Consider the following 27,450-nt stretch of genomic DNA (forward strand, 5'->3'; position numbering starts at 1 on the left):
ACATCACTTCTGCTCATCGGTGAGGAGTGGTCACATGAAGCCCACAAAAGCAAGGGGTGCTGGGAAATGGGATCACTGACATGGCAACCACGCGCCAGGGACGATTCCATGGAAGGGGAGTCGGGAATCTCTGGGGAGCGGTTAGCCAGCTCTGCCCGAGGTGGGGTAATAGTGAGGCGGTATTGGGCTCGGGACCAGGGAGCTGGGTTTACAGTGGTGAAAACAACATTTCAGATTCACATTTCTTTCCGCTCAGGCTTTTCTAGAGCTCAATCTGGCAGATCCTGCCTCATTTGGAACCTGGCTGTGAGCAAGAAAACATCTGTGGTTGGAAAGCAGGGCTGGTGATTCAGGCCTGTGTGGGACTTGGAGAGGATGCCCTGAGCCCTTTGCTCAACAAACAGCCCCTTCCTGCAAGGAGGAGAGAGGTCATCTGTCTGTCTGCTTTGACACTTTTACCCAGTGACCTTCAGGGCTTGAGACACCTTCCCGGTAAGTTGGAGTGAGCTGGGCACACACTGTCCTTGGGTTTGACCATCACTGACTCATTAAAGGTCTGAGTGGGAGCAGACAAACAGGCACTAAGGACTTTGCCATCCCAGATCTGTGTCGTGTAAATAGCCTGTCGTCTTCATAGCCAACGAATGAGCTCTGGACGTGGGTCGGACTTGAAGTCTTGACTGCTAATACCCATGGCCTGTGACGATGGAGCACTGTGTTCAAACAGGCATGTTGCCCACAACCAGGGCAGAGGGGTGAGGCAGGGTGGGGGGGCCAGAGAAGAATACAGCTTTGGAACAACACACAACTCGTTCCTACCACATACTTAGCTTTGTGACCTTGGGTAAAAGTCACTTATTCTTTCTAAGGCTCAGTTTCCCAATCTGTAAAATTGGCATAACCCTATGGACCTCAGATGCTTTAGGACAGAGCCAGCACATAATATGCAAGTAATATTTCTCTCCCCATGAAGGAGAGGAATCTGTTATCACTTCAAGTTCCCTAAGATGAATAATAGTCCATAGCCAGCATTTCTTGAGCTCCTGGAATGAGCCATTTAGTCCTTGCAACAACTGTGAGATAGCAATATCATTCCTATTGCACAGATTTGGACACTGAGGCTCAGAGATTACACCAGAGATAGTGACTTTGATCTTTCTACTGCCTGGTCACCGAGGAGTGATAACAGAGTAAAAAGAATCAAAAGGAACTTATTGGGGGAGGGGGAAGGTCAAGTCTAGAGTCTGGAGGCATAGTCTCTGACTGTAGTCTAGCCTGGGGTAATAGAGTTTTCATCTTAATCTACTTTCTCCTTTCTGATTCATTTGCTTGTTCACTCATCAATTTGTCTGTTACTAATTAATTAGCAAACTATGAATGTCTTATGTCCTACAGCCTTGCTAGTCTCAAAATGTGGTTCCCCGGCCAGAAGCACCAGACTGGGAGCTTGTTGGACATGCAGACACTCAAGGCCCACTCTAGACTTGCCGAATTTTAACAAGACCCCCAGGTGACCCACAGCTTACACTAAGGATGGTAAATCACTATCCTTGATGCCTCTGACTGGGCAGAAACATTTATGGAGGCAACCCTTCTTTCCAAGACTCCTGCCTTCCTAGTCCACACAGGAACAGTAGGACATTCTAGAATAGGCTTTCCCTGAGCTAATCGTCTTCATTTGTTAAGTGGGGTGTTCAAATGAGATTCGCTCACTGTCCCGGTACAGGTCCTCACTCCAAAAGGGGGTTCCATCAGTAATGGCACTGATTATTCCATTGTGCTTCATGAAGATAACTTGAATATAAAATCATTTTATATTCATTTATATTCATTACACTTTTCCTTGTAAGTTATAGAAATCCAACTTAAAACTAACCTAAGCATAAATGAACAAACGAATGAAATTGTGTGAGCCCGGCAGGTCCCGGAATGACTGCCTTCAGATACAGCTGGGTTCAGGGGTCTAACAGTGACCTCAGGTCTCAGCCTCTCTTCACCGCTTAGTTCATTGTCCTTCGGGGTATTGGCTCCATCTTATGGACAAGCTCTGGTCACCTACAGCTCCAGATTCTCATACTTTCCAGCTTATAAATTTCTATTGCCCATTTATCAACCCAGGCAAGACTTTGATTGATTGGCCTTGCTTAGATTAGACGACTACACCTGGACCAATCTCTATTGCTAGAGGCGCAGAGCGCTAAGACTGGCTGATCTGGAGTCACATGGCCAACCCTGGGATCAGGATGCTGGTAGATGTGGAGATCAGTACCTCTGCCTGTGTGACGCAGACAAAGAAGGGAGTTCCCCGAAGGCAGTAAGGATGCTGGGCAGATGAAAACAAAGGGTATCTACCCTCACTAGGAGTGAGCACTAGAGAAAGGAAGTACTCACTCCTGGTTCTTCCTTAGGTCTCCCTATGAGTCAGGGTTAGTCCTAAGACAGTTGTTTCCAAAGTCAGTGAAGTGAACTCTGTTGGTTTAGAAATATATACATATAGCTTCCAAGCAAAGTAAAATAACTTGCAGAAGAGTAGGGGAGAGCTGCTGCTGGGCTGTGCACATCTGAACTGTAAGTAGAAACCCCAGGCTGTGTCTGTCACTTTGGCTTAGAATAGATGGGACTCAGGACAAAATTTCATTCAACCAGCTGGTGGTCAGATGGATGTCCCTTCTCCTGCTCGACTTGCTTTTAGATCAGCGAGCACATCAGGATAGGCATATGTGAGATGTTTTCTCCATGTATTCTGAGTGGCCTGTTTAATTCTTTTTTGCCCAAACTTTGCAAAATAATAATAATAGCCAAACTCCCAAAGCCAAGCCAATGTCCCATGAATAGTTTCTTAGTTCTATGAGCTTTAAACGTGCCTGCTCCTTCTTGGAGACACTTGTGGACTGTGTAGCTTGAAACTGAGGAGGTCAGGGCTGCGTTTGCAAACTGGTAAGGGGATGGCTGCCTTTTCCTCTTTCGACCCTCCTCAGTCCTTTGTGGTGGCAGGAACCGTGGCCTTCTGAGCTTTTCCCGGTAGTCGTTCCATTTGTTTCACAGATACTTGTTGAACACCTGTTTTGTGTAACAGGCTGTGTTCGGAGATGAAGCCTACACATGTGAGCCAGATGTGAGCTGTCCTTCAGTTCCTCTCCTGCCTCTTCACGCCCTCCCCTGTTCCACCTGGCACATGGAGGAGGCGTCCAGCAACACTTCGCTCAGGGGAGATGGAGGAGGGAGGTTGCTTTGCACATCTGGGAGCAAACAATTCACAACATTCTCTTGAAATATTTTCATTCCTCAAAGTTGGTTCTGGAACATGGTTATATGCCAGGGTCCTGGGTTTTCTGCTTTCCCTTTTCCTCAGCCTTGCTGGTCCCAGTTCTTTCCATCCAAATACCCACTCCCCTCCCCCACTCCCATATGCTCAGCCCTCTCTCTTTTGTGAAGTAGAATGATTTATCTCTGCCTCAGTGTTTACTTCTAATCTTATTTGTGGACATGGCATCATAAGGCTCAGAAGACTAAAGGATTCCCCTTATAAAGCAATATTAATCTGTTAGCTATCAGGCCTCATTTAGAACACAAGGGTAGTTCTCAAGTGGGAACTGGGAGACCCTGCCCCAGGATGCTGGTTAAGAATGGAAATTCCTGGACCCTCCCCCAAATGAACAGAATCAGAGTTTCTTTGGAGAAAAGTGGTGGTTCTCAACTCTGTCTGCCTGTAAGCATCATGTAGAGAACATCCTTTTTAACGGCCCCTGAGTGATTTAAATATGCAGACAGGATTTCCAATCATTGGAGTAGCGGTACCTGCATTGATTACATGCAACTCAAGTAACTCATATGCAGCTGAGGCTTGCATTGTGGGAATTCAGAGGAGAAATGATGAATTCCCACTAAGGTTGTGGAAGGTGAAGCAAGAAAGAAACTTCCCAGAGGAGGTGAGCGGTATTTGAAGAGGACCTGGGAGAATAGGTGGGGTTATTATTAATTGTGAACAAAAAAGGGGGAAGCAGAAGGTTTAAACCACCCTTGATATTTAAAACAAGCTAATGGCAGCCCAGCTTTGAGAGTTGGTCCATCTCTGCAACAGCACAGCCATTTGCATGGAAACCTCTACGCGGCTGCCCTGCCCGCCAACACCAGGCCTTCCCCCTCCCAAGGAGATGAGCAGCTACTCACAGCTACAGTCACAAAGGATCATTGATGTTTTACTAAACTTCCTGCCCCACTGATGCTATAAGTCATGAAAACATTCCAGAAATGCCAATATTTAAACATCCAGATTCCTTCTCCAAAGACTACCCCTAACATTGGAAAGTGGCACAAGGTCTGTTGACAACCAATGTTTCAATTGGGGTTTCGACAATAAGGCCTTCGTGTCCTGGGTGGCACATACCACCAGCTCTCAGAATGTCCACCAGGTCATGGAGGCCACACCGATAACAATCTGTCAGTGTGGAGATGGGCCGCAGACTGCCTTCCTCGACTCAGCGCCTGTTTGTTTAACTAACAGCAGTGAGAGTCCTTACTGAGGGCTGTTAACACTCCAAAATGCTGTTTGTTGAGCCTGCCAAGCGATGAGTGTTTACTGAGAGTACACTCTAAAGATCGGTGTTCTCTTTTTCCCAGTTCTGAGTTTACAATTCAAGTGTTTTATTTCCCAACAGTGTGAGTGCCTGTGTTCACCAAGGAAAGGAAATGCAGAGAATGCAGGAGACATGAATGAATGAGGGATTGCTTACTCCAAACACACGTCCTCTTAACATGAACAAACACTGGCCTTCCGAGGAGCTGGCTTTCCTCTGCATGCTTGTCTACTCTGACTCCAAACGTGCATGTCCATAGAACTGGCCAGTGATTAGACTGATGGGGCCTCTCTGCTGGCGAAGTATAAAAGCAATAAACAGACGTTTCCTCTGTGTCCGTGAGCTGCTCACCTACCCCCGCAGTGGCACCAGCTTCATTCTCGTGGCTCAACCTTGTTTGTGACCCCTTGTGGGATCCCTGCATGTTTTCAGAGCCCCAGAATCAAAACTGGGCAAGGGGCTTCAGGAGATGGTAATAGTCATATGATTTATTATCCAAACCAGGACTTTTTAAGAATGAAAGGATGTGCCGTTCGTTACGACAGGACCATAGGTGTTGGGTAGGGCATTTGGTCTTCCCAGTAATAAAACATCTGTTATATTTATTGAGCTCCTACTGTATGCTAAGAATTTAACTCATCCTCTAATTATTCTCCTACTTAATCCTTAGAAGTGTTGTTATTCCCATTTTATAGGTGAAGAAATGAGGGCTCAAGGAGCAGCTCCTGTACAATGACTCGTCTACAGTCACGCCCTGGTAAGAGCAGACATGAGTAAGGGTTTGGACTGAGGGCTGTCTCATTCCAAAGCGCACGCACTTTGCACTGAACAGTATGGTGTCTCATTCTGTAACTCAATGTTTTTTTCTTTTTAAAAACCGATCCTAAGGAGACCTAGGTTGCTAGTTAGTTGTCATGTGCACTCCTGAAGGCAAGGAGGAGACCAAGGAGGGAAGCAATGTAAAGAGCCTCTCCAGCTTCATGTTTTGTATGTTGGCCAACTGAGCAATTCCATTTAATGGGGGGTTGCTTCTATGGCTTGAAAGAGAGAAACCAAAAAAAGAGAGATAAATATGAAGGAGAAAGGAAAGGAGAGGGGAGGAGGAAGGAAGGAAGGAAGGAAGGAAGGAAGGAAGGAAGGAAGGAAGGAAGGAAGGAAGGAAGGAAGGAAGGAAGGAAAGGAAGGAGGGAGGGAGGGAGGAAGCGTCGTTGGAAGTGCCATTGTTCTGAAATTGGAACTTCTTGTTTGGAACATAAAAAGCTGGGTTCTAGAGAGAGAGAACCTGAGCCAGTGTCACATAGCAAATCCTAAATAGAGGAAACAGTGATCAGGAAAGTCCAGGTCTTTTGATTTTCCACCCATGTTCTTTTTGGTACACTTAGCTGTGTAGCAAGCCTAAGTTGAGAAGACGTGTTGCTGCTTAAAGCTATTTCCATATTTCACCTCGTTTTGACACTGGCAGTGACTTGCTGGTCCTTAGGGAAGCTTTCCTTTAAAAAGGGGATTAAGCTGTTTTTAAACATGGAGTAGAAAGAACTGTCAAAGATTTCAGATAGACTAGGGAGAGGTTTTGAATAAAGAGAGTGAGTGTGTGTTAAATTTTGTTATCTTTGTTGTTGCAATGTGGGGCCTGGACTATTCAAAGAAAATGAAACAATACTAGTTTTAGGTTGGAAAGTGGAGAAAGCTACATTCACTTCTCAGTGAAGTGGGATGGGGGAATGGGGTGGGAAAGGAAGCCACAGTTAACGGTAGACTATGGGGTGAGCAAATTTACAAGGGCGAGAACACAGCAGGGACCTAGGAAGTCATCCCTCCCCACCCCCGGCTTCCACAAAGCACTACCCATGGCTGATTCATCCAAGCGAGGGCTCTTCTAAAAGAAGAGTCGCCTCGAGGGTTGGGCCTCTCAGAGAGGGGCAAGGAGGAAAGTCCCAACAGACAAGACTTTGGGCTCCATCCCGACTTCCCCAGAACCGCTCGACTTTAATCTACTGACGCTTATAAAGTACTTACTACGTACTGGGGCCCCTCCTGAAGACTTTACGCATGTAACTCATTTAATCGTCACAGTCCTGGGAGGCTGACTCTTACTCACATCCAGACCAAATAGCTAGTGAGTGGTGGAGCTGGAATTCAGGCTGAGGCAATCCTGTGCTGAGCCTGTGCCCTCCGCCCCGTGCCACACAGGCTCTGAGATTTCCAAGGACTGGCTGGAGGCTGGAGGACTGCTGTGCATGCTCGGGCGGAAGGCTGCCCCCCCCCCCCCCCCCCCCCCCCCCGGTGCCTGCTGCTGTGCGTGTCGGACAGCTAGCTGTTAGGCTCCTGGGTGATGAGACGAGGCAGCAAGGCAGCAGCGAGGGTGGCGTTTTCTTCCTGAAATTATTTTCCTTCTTCCTGAGCCCTGACCAAGCGGGTTTGGGAGGTAGGAAGACAGGGAGTGTTCGCGGGGCGTCGATGAGCCCACCATTCTCCAGCACGTTCCTCCAGCTCTCCCACATACTTGGCCATTTGGGGTAGGCGGCTGGATCACGGGGTGCCTGATCTCCACTGTCCGTCAGCTTCGAGCTCTGTGGGGGGTGCTTGGCTCTGCAAGGAATTTGGGAAGGGCACAAGCATCGACTTCCCGAGTATGTCAACCTGGTTAAACTTTCTAAGCCAGGAATGCGATAACCTAAAAGTCTTCTGTTTTATTCTTCTGTAACTGCATTCTAGCAAAGTCAGGGGCCAGTAAGTCAAGAAAGATATTTCAGAATGGGAACAGAGGGGAAGTAGTGGGAAAGTCATGAACAGGGAAGTATGAAGTGAGAAGGGGAGAAAAAGACGATTCTCTGTTTCCCCCGAAAAGATTCCTCATACACCTGTTTTTTGAGTGACTTGATGTACATGTGATTTCACTCAACTCTTTGGAGCCTACCTATTGCCTAAAATCATGAAGAGAGAGAAAAGGTATGTGGATGCCTTTGTGCCACATGGAAGTTGGCTGGATCTGTGGGCTCTGCTCAGAAAAGCTCATCCTCACAAGTGGTTCTGTGGGTGGTCGGGGGCCCCAGATCATTTCCCTCCCCAGCGATCTCTCTCAGCCTTGAAGTGACTCATTTGCAAATGTAAAAAAATAGAATTAATACCAAAGTTTCACATGGAGACGGAGCACTCTAAAGAAAGTCCAGATCATTAAAACTGCTTTAAATTCCCAGGGTTATGGCAAAGGGCTAGGCAGAGAAAAGGAGTGAGTGCTGTTCCCTGTTGCATTGTGGCTAAGCTGTACCTGGTTTCTCATTATTGCCCATAAAATAAGAGCCATTATATGTATCTTTACTATGTACTCTATTATATATATTTAATTTCCAAGAGGGCTCCATGAAGGTGTCACAGGGCAGGTCTGCACTAGATGAAAAATATTTGACTTGAAATCTGAGGACCTGGATTTGGGCCTTGATTTTATTTCTCATACAATGACTAAGTCTTGGTTTCTTCCTCTCTAAAAAGGATTATCCCTACCTCATAGGATTGCTATAAAATTAAATGAGGTAATGCATGTGGTGATGTGTTGTAAAATAATTTGTTACTAGATATAAAAGAATCTGATGCTTTTCACAGAGAAATTGATCCATGTGGTGAAGGTTATATCCAGACAGTGCGAGCACGAATCCTGAGAGCAGATCTAAGCATCTGAATTTCTGGGCACATAGTGTGACCTAGGAATAGAGACTTGTGACAGCCTGGAAAGTTATCTCCCAAGGCCAGAAAGTCACAGCATAGGACAAGGACCACAGGTGGGCCATTTCTTTCCCAAACACAGTGCAGGCCGCATCTCCTGGAAGGAAGGATGTGCTCCTCCCACCAAACTGTGATTAAGGGCAAGAAATAAAAGTGTCCTGAAAGTTGCCCAGGACTTTTTACAAGGACAGTCAGGGAGTCGAATTCTGTCCATTCTACGCTAAGCTTTAAATTGCCTTATTCCCCAGGAGGATTAATAATGTCTATTTCCAATGAGGCTATTGGTCATGGAAGAAGGGACAACTCCCCTTTTGAAACGAGAACCTCAGTGGTGCAGAGGAAGTTCACTGAGACGGTATGTCCAGGGGGTTCTTCATTCTGCTAATAGCTGGACACTGTGTCCCAGTGGGGGAGAAGTCCGATGAGCCCGGGTTTCTCCCATGCTGCCTGAGACCAGGCCCTGCCTAATCTAATGGCAGCCCGGCTTTTGTACCACAGGCCTTTGAGGCCTGAAATCAGATGTCATCTTTTCAAGGAATCCAGTACGCTCGGAGGGAGGAGAGAGATGGTGTAGTTCATTTGTGTGACCAGGGAGAGGGACTGAAGGTTCTTCCTTCCAGGAATTTAAACTCCTTGAGTGCCAGGACCAGGGAGAGGGAAGGAGAGGAAGGACTAGTGGGCTGCTTGCTCCTAGGAGCCCAAGTCTCACTGTTCCTCTTAGAATGTGGCCCAAGCGCAGGCAGAGGGGTCTTCCACCCGGGGACCCCCAGACTCTGTGCTCGGCAGGGAGAATGTCTCAGTGATCGCATCTGTCTTGTAAACTCTTGTTTCCTCAAAGCCTAGCATGGCACAGAGTAGGTGCTCGTTAAGCAGTGAATGATTGAATGAATGAAAGCATTTCTGAACAGTCCTGAAAGCTGACATCCAGTGAGCAGGGAATACTATAGAATTCACCCTTCTAGAGTGTGCTGCTCAGTGGGTTATAGCATATCACCGTGTTGTGCCACTCTCACCACTCCCTGGGTCCTGGACAGTTTCAAGGAGCATCTATAATTTGTCAGGAGTGACAAGCGCTCTGAAGATAACTAAGTGGGGTAAGTGGGGTTCGGGTGAGGATGCTGCTTGTCTACCTGGGCTGGCCAGGAAAAAGGGATATTTGAGCAGAAACCTGAATGAAGTGAGGAAGCGAGACATGGGTTTCCGAGCAAAGAACAGTCTGGGTGGAGGCGGCAGTGCAAGCCCTTGAGTCAGGAATACACCCAGCATTCAGGGAGAGGAAAGGCGTCAGCGACTAAAGGCGGGAGGACAGGAGAGATGGTCTCACTCGAGCGCTGTAAGGGATCGTGTTGTTAAAGCCCCTAGTGCACGTCTGGTGCCCAGCAGGTGCTCAGTATAGGAAAGCTGTGATCATTACGATTATTACTCCTGTTCTCATCTTAAAGGCACCAGGCACCTGCTCCCAGCACACAGGAGCTATGGTTCACCTTTCCACTCCCCCCGCCCCCCGAGATAGGACACTTCAAACACAGTCATTAACATCCACTTAGTGAAAGAATGGTATTTAGTTTTTAAATTAATCATCTTTGTTTGCTATAAGAACAGGCAGGAATAAATGTCCAGATGGAACGATAAATCACAAAGACAAATTAATATTGAACCATGCTGTTAAGTATTCCTACCAAAGAGGCATTATTTGCATTATTTCCTCAAAAGCCTTCAAAGAGCTCCTATTTCCTTGAGAGGAGGAGTGAAGAGATGTTTTTTTCTTTTTCTTTCTTCCTCTGGCCCCTGGTTGAAGGCAGCGCTGTGATGGGGTTTCTTTATAATTGGGCGAGGGGGTGTCAGGGTCAGAGCGACAGCCAACATGCACTGCTATTACAACACATTACACAAATAACTCTATATAATTGCTACCATCCATCAATTTGGGGAGATCAGTGGTGAGAGATGCTGCCAGTTTCTTGGAATGAAAACTAAAGCTCCAAATAGCCCAGATAGTCACACTCGCTAATCAATGCCAGTTTTTAAAAAATGGTCTAGTCACCAGTTCAACCTTGAGAAGGAGTCCCCTGTGTATCTTTCGTATTGGTTGCATGACTTTGCCCAGCCCTCACTTAAAGTGGTTTTCCTTCTTCTCGCCTCTCAGCAGACTCTTTTTATCACAGTATTATTCCTTGCTCTGCCTTCCCCTGTGTTGCAGCCGGAAGCCCTTGCTGAGCTGGCTAAGGACAGTTAGATTTCTGAGGGGTTTAGGGTAATCTGACCACTACAGGCAGCAGGACAGGACATCCTGGCTCTCCTGCAGATTCGGGGAGTTCTGTCTGCTCTCTCTGTCTACATGGGTCGCGTTAACCTGATTCTTTCTTAATTCCTTAGTTCATTCTGGGTTGGCAGAAGAGTAGCCAGGAGTTTCAGAAACAAACAAACAAAAACAAACAAATGAAAAAATGGAAGCAAATGTATTAGCCCTGCGGCATTCAAACAGTGTGAAGTTTGAAAACAGAAAGAATTCTCAGTGATCACATCTTGCTCTTGACCCCAGTCAACCTGCACACACCATGAGGCAGGGCTGTGTATAGCTCGTCTCTCCAGGGCCTGCGGCAACGTGTCTGACACAAAGGGGCTGAAGGATCTTAGGGAATTGATGTTGAAGTAATGAAGTCACTCTTGTTGATGGAAAATGAAATGGATCGAGAGGCTCCCACAATAAGGATCTTTTGAACAGAAATAAATGGTCAGTAGTTCACTTTGCAATAATTAACCCAAGAAACTCTGCAAACTCCTAAAACGCTGGGACCTTGTTTAGTTCCCACATGAGGGGAGCACGGGGCCTTCTCAGGGATGGTGATGGGGGGAGTGTACATGCTCGACAGTCTGTGGTACAGACACAGCGGAGAACTTTCATCCCCAGCACGAAGTCTAGTTTTCATTCTTGAAAAACAGCCTATTGCATTAGTCAGTAGCACTTTTGTGGATAATTAGCAGGAAATGAATGGATTCAAGGGTGATTTGGTGTTTCCAGAAATCCTTAGAAGTTCCTAGAGGGAAAAATAAGTAAGTCTTGCTAAAACCCTTAAGCCAAGGGACATCCTTCTCTTTTTTTTGCAGAAAATTGCTACTTAGAAAAGCGCTATAAAATGTATCATCCTTTTTGGGTCAACAGACACTATGCATTTAAATCTCCTTGGGCCAAACAAGGTCTTGCCACTGGCGGTTTTACCTTTTCTAGGTGCTGGTGCAAAGGGATGGTCACGTCATTAACTTTCCCTCCCTGGCAGACAGGATACGGTAATAACAGTAATAATAATAACAGTAACAAGAACATCTTATATTTGAATTGTGCTCTATATTTTCAGAAACTTCATTCACTTGCATTGTGATTTGATCTTTAAAAGGAGCCTGTGAGGATGGCAAGGCAGGTGTTACAGTGATGAGGGAGATCCAGGACCACAGGGAAGAGTGGGACATGACTTATTCAAGTTCTCATGGCAGAGCCAGAACTCAGGTCCCCTGTTCCCCAGATGACACCCTTGCTGCTAGAAGAGGGTCTGTGAGGAGGGGAGGACTATGTTCCCCAATTTTAATTTCTGTTGCGGTGGTTGATTAAGCCTTAAGAGAGATTCTCGTTGTTTTAGTCTCACAAGTGAGTCTGCAGTAATGTTCGCCCAACACGGCCTTTAAAAGGCTTGACACCTTGTACCTGAACCTGAATCTGAACTTTTGGTGATTTTATGCTATTGACTGGGGAGTAAAGGGATCAAATCAATGTATTTCTTTGCACCTGTGTTCTAGAGATAAAGAAAAAGAGAGGGGGAGGGAGAGAGATGGATTGTTATGTGTGAGGAGAGAAGGACCCAGAGAGAGAGAGAGGAAAATAAAGGACTTCCAGAAGGACTTCTAGAAGCCTGGTTCAGGCCCTAAGCATTTTATGATTCAAATAACCTATGGCTGCTGATTTCCAAGTTCTTCGTGCAAGAACACAGGGACTTGTTCCTTAAAATGACCCAAAGAATGTTGCAAAATACTCAAATCAGAAACCACTCTATTTTTAGTCACTTTCTCCCCTTCCTCCTGTGAGTGACTCCTTGTCGCAGATGGAGGCAGCGCACCAGCCCGTGGCCAGCTCACCCGGTGCCCCTGAGAGGGCGGCTGCCTCCAGCTCGGACCTGGGTGGGCTCCTCTCTGCGGCTCTCTCTTGCCCCCTCCCCACCCGCCATTCCTGTCTGCTGTTGCTCATTTCTGGGATATTATGAACCTTCAGAAGACAAAGGATGTGTCTGAGTGACCTGTGCGTCCCAGCACATGCTGACACACAGCAGGTATTCAAATCCTGCTAGGAGGGCGGCCAGAGCCTTACATTCTGCCAGAGGTGTGCCACCAGCCTCGGACTGGGCTGCTCTTAGAAATACTTTCTCTTTTAAAAAATTTATTTCTTAGTGACAGTTTACGTTCAATATTATTTTGTGTTAATAATAGTGGTTAGGCAATCATATACTTTACCAAGTGTTCCCCCGATATTTCCCCACGTGGCACCGTACACAGTTATTATAGTATTATTGTCTATATTTCCTATGCTGTACTTCACAGCCCCATCCAGACAGGAGATGGAGTGAAAAAGGTGAAGGGATTAAGAAGTATAAATACTTTCAAGGGTACAGGTGACTCCAAGGCAGACCCATCACGGGAAACAAAAACCCAATGGGCCCTCTGGGATCTGCCCAGTTCATTGAGATCTCTCAACTCCTACTCCGTGCTCACTATATCTAAGACTAAATTCGCCATCTTCAGCCATTTTCCCCAAACTTGTTTTTATTTATTTATTTTTAAATGGCATCGCCTTCCTCTCAAACACAAACATTTGAAAATTAACCGAGCTTCTCATCTTCTCTTTCACGCCTCACATGAATCGGCTGCCAGCTCTGCGAGTTCCGCCACTTGGATATCTCTCGGAGGTACCCACGGCCTCCTCGGCCGGCTCTGAATAGTCCCTGCGCCTCCTGCTCCGTGTCCTGACTCCAGTCTTTGAGAGCAGTCTTGCGTATGTGAGGAATGGACCTTCTCTCTCTGGCTCGGACCCCCCTGGGGTCTCTCTGCGTCAGTATGCCTCTCCCGTGAGCCTGACTTGGTGGCAGTCATCCCTGATCCCAAACACCCAGCCCGGGGCCTGGCACTAAGCAGGTATTCAGGGAAGGGTCACTGAATGAATGAGCAGAGAGTAAAGAGTGTGGGCTCTGGGGTGGGTCTCACTTTTACTAAATGATTATTTTTCAAGCAAAGATAACATCATGACTGTCATACAGATAGAATCTAGGTGCTTGCTAAAGATCTCATCTGATTCATTAATCAACGAGGGAACCAGGCGGCCGTTGTAACCAGGTGTGGAGGGGGAATATTGAAATGAGCCTGCAAATAGAGGCAAAACCAGCTCCTTTCGCAGACGGGAGAGAAGTGAATTGAACCTCTGTGGACAGGACAGAATTTACATGTCTGTTAACAGGAATCATTTTGCATGGCTATCAGTCATCTACAACATCTAGAGTTGTAAAATAGCTCCCAGAGAACCAACCAGGCAGCCTGGAAGGCATCCTCTAGACAATATAGTTTCTTATTAAAGCACAAATTTTTCCTTAGAGTTCAGATTTCACCTGTGCTGACAGGTCGTCAAGGAAGGGCGTTTGGGGAGATAACAGCACCAGCAAAGTCCTGGAGGCCTGAAGCCTTGGGTTTCTGTAATGGGAGGGGGGTCCCTAGAAGGAAGAGTACAGAGTAGGCAGGTCATAGCAGCTTTGGAAGGCCAAGGTGAAGAGTATTGGTTTCATCCAAAGCTTTAAAATTGTACAACCATAGCAAAAATAAAAAAAATATTTTGAGCATTTAATCCCAATTTGTACATTTTTACTTAATTATCAATTGTGCACATGTGTTACGATACCAGGATAATTCAAAGAGTATGAGTTTGGCCACTTATTGGCTGATGACTATAAGTAAATTACTGTTAAAAAACAAAATTCAACCAAGTGCATTTGGAGATTTAATTGGCTTTATGAACTGATTCGTGGAGGAAGCAGCATCCCATCCAGCAACCAGAAGGCGGCTCCCAGGGGTTATACAAATGGAAGGTTTTCATAGGAAGAAGGATGTGACATGGGAGCTATTAAGAAAAGAAAGGATTATTTGGGGACAGGGGCGTGTTTTTTTTTAGGGGAGGAGAACAGAGCATGTGAAAGGTTTTTATCATGCAGATTGACTTCTCTTTATGGGGGATGGAGAGGGCCCATGTGACAGGTTACCTCATTGGTACAGGCCAGAAAATTCTAGTCTGGCTGATACTGTTAAGTATTAAATCTTGATTTGGTATCATGGGCTGTTAGTATGAGTGACACCATTTTGGGCCTGTGGTTTTCTCTTTACTCAACAGAGATGCGCCTCAGGTTCCCCATCTTTAAAATGGAGATGATAACCTAGAGTTGTTGTAATGATTGTATACGTTAATAAAATAAATACGATGGGACTCAGGACATAGTAAGTGCTCAATAAGTGTTAGCTCGGAATATATTACAAAGCACACTCATGAATAGAGGTTAAAATGAATGAGATATGAAATATGTGTAAGTGAAGTTTTAACATTTGTCTTTCTGTACTCAGAGGACCAGCTGACCACTCCGTGGGGTATGTGCATACCATTCCAGAGCCCGTAAGCAGGTGGCTCTATCAGACCTGTGGGCTGTGGAGACTGAGGGTGTGGGGCGGGACAAGGTCAGAAGCAGGGAGACCACAGAAGAGGCAGAATTGCAGCCCAGGGGAGAGGTGAAGCAGTTTGTGCTGGGGCACCCACGGGGGGACATGAGGAGGGTGCACTGAGAGCAGTGGGGGTCCTTGTCTGATAACCCTGGCACAAGGACTCGGCAGGGATGGCAGAATGGGGACAGGAGGAAGAAGATTCTTGGTGTGGGAGGAAGATGGTGCAGAGGGCAAGCTCTGGAGTAGGGAAGACAGGTAGAGGGTGCAGAAAAAGGCCAGAGCGGGAAGCTTCCCGGGCAGTGGGCTTGGCTCCCACTGCCCCACTGCTCTGGAAGATAGTTGTAGCTCCTGCCGCCTCATGCCTGCATTAGTATTCATGGCTGAGCCTGTAACAGGCCGTGGTGTTAAGTATTCTTTACAGGCCCACTATTTTGCACAGATACAGTGCTTGTTACTTTATAGAAAGTAGTTACTTCATTCAGTTTTCCCAATAACCCTGTAAGAGTTATTAGCATCCCCACTTTACAGGTGAAGAAACTGAGGCTATAGAGGTTAAGTGGCTTGAGCCATGAAATGACAAGCTCAGGATAAGCACCTGCCATGTAATCTGAGGGAGCGTGTGCTCTTTTTCTTCTGCACCCACAGTCTCCTGCTAAAGCTTAGAAAGCTGTGCACCCCCTTTACATCCTAGTTACCCCAATTGTCAGTGTCCTTTCGGGGAAGAGCTTTCGCCCAGACTCCGGGGTACGTGTATGAAGAGCAGAATACCCAGCACCTGCTTGCTAGGAAGCACCTCCCAGCGTGTCTCCGTCCTCACCCAGGAAGCGAGCAAACGGGATGCGGAGAAGTCCAGGCGAGGACCCTCATGTGGCCCAAGAGACCCACAAACACCCCCCGAGAAGGCATGGCCTGCACAGCTGTGATGGAACAAGTCAAGGTGGGGCTTCTAAGTAGATTCAACCGAGACCCTCCAGGCACCTCAGGCCTTGGCACCGGTGAATGATTCGCCCTCAGGTACCCTCTCAGGGAAAGGCCCATGTGCATCTTCGATGCCCTGCCCTCTGCTCCATCTCCATTAATCGTCTAATCTCACTGCTTCCAAGGAATTGGAGGGAGTTTACACTGGAATTGATAAGTTACAGATGAATCTAGTACATAACTGTAGAATATGCTTGACAATTTTAAATTCTTCGTGCAGACCTAGGTTAGATGATCAAAGGTGAATGAGAGGAATCTCTGGGATCTGCTGGAAGGCAGAGCTCAAAATGATTTATAAAGTCAGTGTTTCACCTTTCTGTGACCTTAGCAGTTTGCAGAGCAATTTCCCACCCATTCTTGGGATATGATATTTAACATGTGAAAAGCCTTCTTAAACAGTGCTTAAGTTCTTTCTTATCTGGAGGCTTTGCAAAAGGCATTCAAGGTTTGTTGAATGAATAAATGAATGAATGAATGAATGACAAGTGAGTCTTTTTTCTTCTTCAGTATCAAAGGTCAGTTTAAGCCCAGCCCTTGACTGAGTCATCACCAACTTCTGGAATCACTCATAAAAACAAAGTCTTACCATAGGTTTACCAGGCCCAGATTAGAAATGGTTCTGTTGAAACTCTTATTGAATCATAGGAGCTGGGACTGTCAGGGTTGTGCCTGCATGTTAAGTTATATTGTGGATCATGATCATGACTGTGGCTCTAATGACCACCCCCACTCACTAGGTTGTGTAGAATTTAAAACTCTTTCGCATACTAGTCTTGCCTGGGACAGGATCAGTCTCTCAGCAACCTTTTTGGTGAATATGATAAATATGGATTCAGAAATGCTAACACTGGGGCTCAGAGATGTTTCAGTCTCACCAGCCGTTGTCCATAGACCATAAAGCAGAGGGGCAGCCCCTTCACCATAGCAGCAGTATTTTATCTTTAAAAGGGGATATTGTTTTTTCTGTTCTCTAAAGAGGCAGCTCGAGCTTGTTGAGGTTACAGAGAAAGCAGCTTCCCAATTTAGGGGAAATAGGAGCCAAGCAGCCCTCATGTGAGATGTAAGTTTCTAATGCTTGGATTTTTCATAGAGTTTTCCTCCACCGCCAAACTAGGCATGTGGCATTCTAGTGAGTTCAAAAGGTCTTAAATTCAGACTCATCATTCATTTGAAACAGAACAAAAAAATAGTAAAGCAACTAAAAATCCGGGTGTTGCAAACTCCTTTAGCCAATAATTGTGAAATAGCGTTGACTTTGCCAGTTCCTGTTTTCATTTTCCATAAATCTATTCTGGTATCATTTTATTCCCTTGAAGTGGATGTAGCAAGTTCTTAGTGACACCAAATAAAACAAGATCATCAGAAACCTCCCTGTATGTTAAATAACAACAGCAAAACTCTGACTCTGTGTTAAACTTAGAAAAATGATCCTCTCGGGGAAAATTCCGAATGTTTTAGAGAAGCCACTAAACTACCTGAGAATGTCTCCAGACCAATGTTAGCACATCTGTAGTGAGTGATGAAACACAGGAATTACAAATTGGAGTCACTCAGGTGAAACACCAAAATTCTGGTGACTTAGAGTTTCTGTAGCACTTATGGGGTGGAGTGCAGCAGGGAGGGGTGGGGTCTGTGACTTCGCCCCAGGCCCTGATCAGCCTGTCACTACCCAGCTGTGTGAACTTGGGTCAGTGGCTTTGCCTCTCTGAACCTGCACAGCCTCCTCTATGAGGGACAGACTGATAAGACTGAGGCCAAAGGTTGTTCAGAAGCACCAAGGGTGGGGAGGGGCCTCCACCGAGTGGGAGCTCAGAAAATGGGCCTCTGCCATTGCTGCGAAGGTGCGAGAGAGAAGAGATGGAGGAAAAGGGAGCAAAGCTTTGCTCGTGCGAGGCTTGAAGCGGGAAGAGTTGTGCAAACGGGAGGGAAATCCTATCAGAAGCAGATTGCTATGTAAGCGAAACACCCCGTTATGTGAGTGAGGCTCTCGGGATAAAAATCTGACACCCAAATTCTTTCCGTGTGCTGCTAATCGCACGGCTGAGCGAGCAAATGGAAGGCATTTGCCTTTCACCAGCTCTCCCCCGCGCCGGCTTTTGATGGGGAGCCAGTCCCGGCGGCAGGGCCGGTGCGGGCAGCCGGCTCGGGGATCCAATTTGTAGCCTCTGCCTGGCTGCTGCTTCCCTGTGGCCCCTCCCGTCCCTTTTGCAGTGGGGAGGCGATGGCTGTTGGGACGGGACAACGGCTTCTGCGTGGTCCTGATGGCCGCGCTGCTCCTGCTCTACTGAGATACGAAGGGACTCCACACGCCGCTGTGGGGCCATTGGTTCTCATTCGCTTTGCTGGCCGGGCAATACCGTAGGCCAGGCGGGCATTTGGTGTCAAGAAAAGTGGGCTCCCTCGCAGGCAGAGCTCTGAGCAGTCCCAGAAAACAAGGCCCCAGAGCCGGCTTGGGTCACAGAGTGAGGATCGTGCCATTTTTAAATCTTCCTCTAAAGGTCAGATCCCGTGGCTGGGCCCATTCACGGCATCCCAAGCGTTACACTCACTAATTCTGTATTCTGCCTGGGGGGCACCGCTCCTCCTGCGTGTCTCCTGCTCGCTGCGGCACCCCTCGCTGACATGGTATCTGTTAGGTGCTCCGCAAACATTCCTAGGATGGATGACTTGAAGGAAATGTTGTATCCTGGTTTATGGCATTTTGACCCAGGACTTTAGGTCCTCAATAACCTCTGAAAGTCTCTGTTAAGCTCTTTTGAGAGGACCATAAATGCTTGTCTCATAAAAGGCTCGGTCCACCTATGAAGACGGAGCCTGTATAGCAGGCCTGGAAGGCCCTGAGAAGTCTAGTTCCTCCTCTTTGTGTGGCTGACGAAGGCATGGACACACAGAAAGAGACCAGACCTTGCAGATCCTCAAGGAGGTGGAAGACTCACCATCAGACCCCCAGGAGCCTGCATATTTGACCAGCGCTCCCAGCCTGGGAGGCAGTGTGGTGGCTAAGAGTGCAGGCTCTAGGAACCAGGCTGCTGGGTTCAATCGCTGGCTTGCCACCTGTTAGCCGAGTGATCACAGGCAAGTCATTCAAGCTGCCTGTGCCTCAGCTTCCTTGTCTGTAAAATGGGGAAAAGGGTGGTCCCTCCTTTCTAAGGCTCCTTAGAGGATCAAATGAGTTGACATCTCTAAAACACTCAGAGCCATACCTGGCATATAAGAAGCACTATATAAATGCTTCTTAAAATTATTATTGTATTCTATAAGATCTGAATAACCTAATAATTCCAGTTCAGTAATCATTTCTGGGCCCTGCTCTGTGCCAGGAGCAGCATGTGGATGGGAGATGCCAGATGAAAAGGTTATGGCTTTGGCCCCCAAGCTGCTTGCAACATCCTTTTAATGGCAACATCATGCAGGAATGATGGACCAGACCCAGCCTTGGGCTTGGAGAGGAGCAGACCTCTATAAAGGCCAGGGGCATACATCAGAGCTGCAGCTCTCCACATCACACAGGTGGGAAGGTGAAGGCTCCACGTGAGAAATATCTGTTGCTACCTACGACAGATTATATTTCCTAAGGTTGGTGGCAACAACACCTCCCATTCCACATGCTTTGCTAGAAACTTGCCACTTTCATGTCAAGAGATGGAGTCTAATTCCCCTTCCCTTGAACCTGGGCAGTGCTCCTGACTTTCTCAGAGGATTAGAATGCTGCAGAAAGTGACACTGGGTGACCTCTGAGGCCAGATTATAAAAGGTCAGGGCTGGAAGGTGAGGTGGGCTTCCATCTTTGGAGCTGGGACATTTCCCTTTGGAGTCCTGAGCTGACATTGATGGAACCCGAGGCCGCCATGCTGTGGGGAAGCCCAGGTCACAAGGTGAGGACACGTGCAGCCTCTCTGGTTGACAACAGCTGAGGTCCCTGCCAGACATGTGAGTAAAGATGCTTCCAGATGGTCCCAGTTCGTGGCTGCTGAGTCAGCCCAGCCTTTGATTTTCCCAGCTGTCTCTTCAGACATTGGGAAGCAGAGTCAAACCTGTTCCCTTTCCGAATCCCCAACCCACAGAAGGAGCAAGTAGACCAAAGTGGTTATTTTAAGCCACTATGTGTTGGAGTAGTTGGTTGAGCAGCAACAATAGCCAGCACACTCCCCTCAGACCTTCTGTGAGGACTCGTTCTTTTAAGACTCCCAGCAATGGTCTTTCTCCAGAGACCTTAGAGGAAGAAAGCATGCTCATAATAAGATTTGTTTCTTCATGAGTCTAGAGAATTCCCAGAGATCAAAGATGTTACAGCTGGAAAAGTTTCTGGAGCTTGCCATGTGTCATGTGTCATGCTTGCCAACATCTGGCTGTGACAGCTCCCCGGGGAGTCATCACCAGCACCACCAGGAAAGTGGACAAAGGATGGCAATGGAGTCCTCTCACTGCCCACAACTGTCCCACGCTTTTCTGAGCGGGCACGGATCACAATGGCTCATGCAGATGAAAGTGGCAAGTTAATACCGCAGCAATGTTGAATCCACCTGGATGGATTTTCTTCAAGGGATCCCCCTTGAAGAAAGAGAAGAACTCTCCATTTGGTTGGCAAGATGGTTTCTGTATTTTCTAGCCTGTTACTCATCTTACTATCTGCTGTTTGCCCCGGACTCTATATTTAATGCCTATTATTTTGTTCAGTTCTCACAATCAGGGTGGGAGGTTGTTTGTCCATCTTATTTTAGAGATAGAGAAACTGAGACTCAAGATGTATTGATTACTAACATATGTCTAATCGATGGTGAGGCTCGGACTTAAACCTGTGCCTTCCGATTCCAAATTCAGGTCTTTTCATATTGTACTTTGAAAAGAATCTCTGTTCTGGAGCAAAAAAAAAAAAAAAAAAAAAAAGAGAGAGAGAGAGAAAAAGATGTCTGCTTGTTGCAAGGTTGTCAGGAGAATGCTTGTTTAACATGTGCTGTTTCTTGCTTTTCAGGCCATTCCAAAGAACAGGAATTCTGTACTTCATCTGTTAAGGAAGTTAGTTTTCTGCTCTGAGTATTAGCTTAGAGTGATTCTTCCCAGGAGTGAGATGAAACCAGTGGTGATTTGAAGCACCTGCCACTATTCATAGTGCAAATTCCCCCACCCTGGCTGACTGCAAGCCACCAAGTTGATGCCATTGGCTGTGGAGTTGGGAAGAGATATGCATGTTTTGCTCTGGTGAGCCAGTACTAGCAATAAATGAAACTAATGCAAATTCAAGCTTTTTGTAATTCTTTGTTTTCCCCAAAGCAATCAAATGCTGTCCACTCAAATTTTTCAAACTATCAAAGATCAGGAGCAAAACCAGTGATGCTGTTCCTGAAGTCAGAAGGACGGGCCTATTTCTGAAGACCAGTTCTGTATAGGGGCACCATTCTAGAGTGATGGGCAGTCATTAGCTCCAAATAACTCTTTGGATCTTGCACCAGTAACCCAACCCCAATGATACAGGAACCGGATACTGATTCCTCAGCATGGCTTGACCATCCTGCTTGTATTGGGTGGTGAGCAGAATAGCAGGACTGGGTAGGTGTGGGAGACGAGCCCCGGAAAGGAACCCCACAAACTTCAACCTTGCTCCACAAGTCAGCCGTGGCAGGCCTGAAGCTCAGGTGTTCTTGGCTTCAACCCGCCTGGGACTGTGAGTAAAACCTTGAAGGGAGGAAGGGGTCCGCAGTGTCAGCTAGGAACACTCCCCTGAGGTGTGACTCTCCTAAAGGGGTGGGAGTGTGAAGCCCTCCTCTCACTGCCTGTCTCCCCAATGCCTACCCCTTACCCCTAGATGTCTGACATCTGGCAGCATGCCCTTCTGTTCCTATGGAAGAGAAGATGCAAAGAGGTGGGTGGGGACCTCAAGGGGCAGGCCTGATCTACATGGAGCTAGAGAGCTGAGCAGCAGTGGTGTACAGGACAGAATGGCTGAGATCCCCAGTGTGGGGATGGGCAACTGGTAGGGATTGGTCCACGTGGGTTAGGAGCCAGCAGCTGGCACAGAGCAGGTAGAGGCAGTTAGAATGAGTAAGAGGGTCTTTGATGTGGCCCCCTCCCTTCTCTCTCCCAATCTCCACCCACTTCCCCAGACAAATTGAACTTCCTATAGTCCCTCAACACCCAGACTTCTCACACTTTGTAACTATTCTTTCAGAAAATTTTCTACCCCTCACTCTGCCCCATCTTTGTAGCTTCTACTTACCAGGTGAGACCCAGCTAGGTTTCACCTCCTGAAGAATCCTTTTCTGGCCCTAAGCTTCACACACACACACACACACACACACACACACACACACACACACACACATACACACACACCCTACACCACACCACAGTCTGAGTTAGAAATGCAGCCCTTGATTCTGGCCCCAGAGCTGCCATGGCCAGTTAAGGCCTTTCATCCTCTGAGCCCATTTCCTCATCTGTAAAACGATGGGGTGGATAAGCAATCGCTTGTCTAGAGTTCTGGGGAAGTCTCTGCCACGAGTGTGTACCTACGAGGGTGCCAGGCAACCAGCACAGCCTCTTCATTCCATTCCAAGTAGAAGTGCCTCAGGTCAAAGCAATTTATTTGCAGGCACTTCCAGTGCAGCCTGGCCCACAGTGGCCCCAATTCCATGCTGACACCTCCGAGACAGCCAGCCTAATGGAGAAAGATGACTCTATTCCCCAAACAAGACAAGCTTCGGTAGGGGCTAGGGTGGGGAGCGGGGGGCTTTTATTTACATGTCACATCTCTCTAATTCTGAGGGATTTAAGCATCCTTTTGGCTTTGCTTTCCATTTCCTACCCATCCCATTAATGAAGATTAATGAAAGGACTAAATCTATTGAGTAAAACTAATCAAAATGACAATTTTCAGTCCCTTCGCCTAGAAACACAGCATGCTCAACTTGGGCATCTCATAAAATCCCATCCAGTTAAAACCGTGGTTATTAGGCAATTAATACTTAGTTTTGGTTCTGCTTACTCTCTGGAAATGTTGTTTTCCAAAAGCATAAATGTGACAGGAAATTTCTTCACTTATCCCTGAGTAGCTTCATATTATTTCATAATTGCAAATGGGCTTTTCCCTTCTTGTGAAGGCAGGCAGGCTGTGGCTGCTCTTCTTATCTGGGGCATGAGTGTGACAATATCTTTATTTCCAGGGTGACAGAGAGGAACAAATGAGATCATGGATGGGAGAACTCACTCCAAATTCCAGACCTCAAATTCAAGGAGGTGACCTGGCCGACGTCAGTCCTGGATAGGCTCTGAGCTTTAGCAGGATGAGCCTGAGCTCCCTGGAGGGAACGGGGTGCACTCAGACGGACTGTGGGATGGAACTAGGTTCTGGGATACAGATGCATGGGCAGAGTTGAGGAATCTGAAGTGGAAATGCTTATGCAAGACCAAGGTTTCTCCATGCTCTTCATTTCTCCTTTCCTTTTGCAACGTATCCTCACAAGTGCCCCTTTGCCCTCTGGTAAAGGAAAGATATTTCTGTGAGTCCAGTTCCCCAATTTCAAAATTCGAGGAATTTACAAATAGTCATGTCATGTGGCCCTGCCTCAGTGTTTCCCAGTGGACTCTTCCTTCCCTCTTCTGCAACATGTCGAGGAAGCGCAGGTCTTTGGGTTCTCGGTGCACTGGGAAATCTGAATGCCACTGGAATCTTGTTCATATTCACCCTCAAATGTACACGCGCCTCTGAGAAAACACCTGAGGACTCCTCAGGTGTAAGGGAGGGCTCCGTAAGAGATTTGAGACTCCAGGGGTCAGGTCAGGACAGAGGATTTTCAGTAGAGGCTTCTGGATTTTTCATTTTGAGCCTGACAAAGTCCTGGCGCATTGTTCTATTGAGGAGAGACAAATTGATTCACGTTTACATCTGTTCCCAGTCACCCTGGCAACGGGGCTGTCCTGGTCCTATCCCCATCCCTTCAGCTGCCAAATGAAGTGCAGTCCTTCATGCTTTTCCCACTTTTACTAGAAAACCAGCACCAGAGAAGGAATGCTGACCAAGGAAAACCTTTCATTTAGAAGAACGTTCCCACTAGGTTATGGCAGAAAGGGCAGGTCTTGTTATTCAAAGCATCGAAGAGTCAGATTTGCAATGTCAATCTTTTTATGTGTTTCAACAAGTAATTTAACCCAACTAGTATCAAGAATTCACTTTAATGAGATTAAGTATTTGTTGACCAATTACTTTCTACTAGGCATTGGAATGGGAGACTACAGAGTTGATTAGAGCCTCAAACTGCCAGTAGAAATACAAAATCTGACATCTGACAAAGGTTTTACTGGTCATTCTGCATATGCCCGTTATTTTCGGGTTCTCCAAGTCTCCTGGTGAGACAGGCAAGTCTGTGCTCTTTCTCATAAACCAAAGCGCAAGAGGAGGCTTGATGTGCTTGAGAATTCACAGATGGTTTATCACACTAGTCCAAGCCAACTCCCTGGGTTCTTGCTTCTCAGGATTTCCCCAAGGCCAAGGGTTGAGTTCCTAAGAAGCAAGGGCCCAGAATCTATAATGTTTGGGGATGACATATGCTGAATTGAAATGAAGGATAGGGTCCAAGAGATCTCAACATGGGACAGTGCCAAAAGCTCATGACCACACAATGGTCTAGGGAAAGAATGTATTGCAACCCCCACAGCACCAGTGGACATGGCTCTGGGTAAGTCGCCCTTGACAGACGGTCAGAGGACCATCTTCTATGTGAACCCAGTCTCTGGGTTATGTATGTACCACATGTCCCCCCAGAAACCAAGAGCTTTAGACTTCTCCCAAACATACCTGAGATACTGGAGGGTTGAGGGGTTATAGCAGCAGAAGTTTCTGGTTGGGGAATGTGGTCCCGGCTGCCTGAAAAGGCCAAAAATGTGTCCTACCTTTTGCCTCCCTGACCAGCCTCCACAGACACTGGGGTCATAATCTGACCGTTAAGTTCTTTAGAATCCACAAACAATGGCCAGAGACCTGTCAGAATCCATCCCTGAGATCTCAAGAGGAGTTGTAATAAAGATTAAAAAGGAATGGCTTGACAGGTAGAGGGAAGATAGAGCTAACAAACAGCCCCCCCAGTTGTTTACTAATTTTTCTTTCATTTATGTACAAGCAAACACCTGGGAGAACTCCTGCTAGTGCAGTGCCCCATGGCATCCTGTACACTTCCATGCATGTTAGTGCTGGCAATGCCGTCTTCGTAATTGTTCTTAGTAATTGTTCTTTTCTCTATTTAAGTGATGAGGAAGTTGAGACTCAGAGACGTTAGTGTTTGGCCCAAGGATGGTGGTGGCGAAGTTTCTGAATGCAAAAGCCGGGCTTGTTCTTTCACATTGTGGCACTTGGTGGAATTCCAGAGAATCCACAGATGTAACTTTGGGATGCTTTAGTAGAGAAAGAGAGGGCCACGAGGGCTGCCACCCTAACCCTGCTTGAACCAGAGCAGTTTCAGTTTTAATTAATTTTATACACTGGATTTCATTTACAATATCATTTGAGTCAAATGTTCTGGGCATTGAAAAAGTGCTAAAATTCATGATTCTTTAGTAGTTGATCCTGGAGTGGTTGGAACTTAGGTTTGACCTTTGTAGATGACCTGATGGTAACTTGAGCCTCTGTCATTGGTGGCAAACCAACCTGAGGTTTGCGTCCTGGTTGTACCACTGAATTTTCTTGTGACCCTGAGCAAGTCACTTCCTCTCTCTGACCCCAGTTTCCTTATCTGCAAAATGAGGACATTGGACTAGATCATTGTCCAGGTCTGACATTGTGGGGAACGTTGAAGGAGGAGTGGAGATTGCTGCAGTCTTCCAAAATAATGTACTAGTGCAGTTACTGCCTGGAGGCCTGGCAGTAGGCTTGCCAGATTTAGTAAGTCAAAATACAGGCCAGCCAGTTCGGTTTGAGTTTCAGATATACAACCAATACTTTTTAGTATAAGCATATTCCATGCAATATTTGGGACATAATTATACTCAAAAAAGTATTGGTTGTATATCTGAAATTCAAATTTATCTAAGGGTCTTGTATTTTATTTAGCAACCCTACCTCAGCGTTATCCTATTCTCCCTCTATCCTTCAGCAAAAAATTGGAAAAACAAATAAACAAGTGAATGAGCAAACAAAAAAATTGTTAATTTTTGCTTTTTTTATATGGGTAAAATTTTCCTTTTTGATCTTTTAACTTGTGACATAATAGCACCCAAAATATTAAATGCAGAAGGGAAAAACAATACTATTTCCAGTTTTTCTTTTAATTGCACGTTGATTTATTTGTACTTAAGAAACATAACTCTGGGTCTGTATGTCACATTTTGTGTTTCTCTTGGGGATATATATTTTTTTCTTTTCAGATCTGGTGACCTAACACATGGATTTTGATTTGAATGAGCCTCTCTTCGCCCTGCCCAAACATGTTCTCTTGGCCAAACCCACTCTGCCATTATAAGGAATTCTGTTTGCTGTCTGCCTTTCCTTCAAACATGATTATTTGTGTTTGAATGCACACACATACACATACACACACACACACAATCCGAACTTGCACTTTTTGCCTTTCAGCCAGTGATTGCATGTGGCTGGTGGTTTGGCGATTGTGAAATAGTCTTGAAATATCAGTGAGGAAAGTGTTCCTCCTGCATTTGTGGCCCAACTCCCTGTAGGAACTTCAGGTTTCTCTCTGTGTCCTTGAGCAGGAGGAAGCACCAGCTCGGGCCCTGGGCCAGGGAAGCAAAGAGGCTGGCGGGAAAGAGCTCACTGCATTCATTCGTCCATGTGCTCCTAACATTTTTTCAGTGTCCTTTGCAAACATTTGATCTTATCAGGAAATCACAGGTGTCCTGGATAGACTTGGCATCGCACCTGGGCATTACCAAGCTCATAGGTGGGGAGGGACTAGCTGAGCGTCCAGGGGGAGGACGACCCCTCCACCCTGACGCTCCATTTGCTGGACCTCTTTGCACAGGCATTTGAATAAAGAGTTGGTCTGTGGAAGGAGGTGCTGTGCCTGAGAATCTGGAGACTCGCATTTTCCTCTTGGGTCTGCCAGGGACTCACTGCCAGACCTTGGGCTTCAGGGGCCATCTGGTCACTGAGGGTTGGTTGAGCTGATTTCTAAGAGATGTTCCAGTCCGGCCTTTCTGTGATTCCTTTGTTCATTCATTCATTCATACATTCATTTATTGCAGACCAGTTTGTTCACCTGAACACGAGTCTGGAAGTAGGAAATTCTGAAGCTTGGGGAGAGCAGTACAGACTACAGGACCCACTTTTTCCATTTGTATACACCCACAGAGACTTTAAATGAGAAATCAAGGCAAGTATCAGAACACAGAGGCATAACGAACTCTCATTTTATTCTATCTGTGCAGTAAAAACTTAAAAGTGCTCTGCACCGGGCTCTGCTTAGAGGGCAACAGATGAAACAGGCAGGGT

Source organism: Miniopterus natalensis, chromosome 12 (assembly GCF_054644295.1).
Source record: "Miniopterus natalensis isolate mMinNat1 chromosome 12, mMinNat1.hap1, whole genome shotgun sequence".
Taxonomy (NCBI): Eukaryota; Metazoa; Chordata; class Mammalia; order Chiroptera; family Miniopteridae; genus Miniopterus; species Miniopterus natalensis.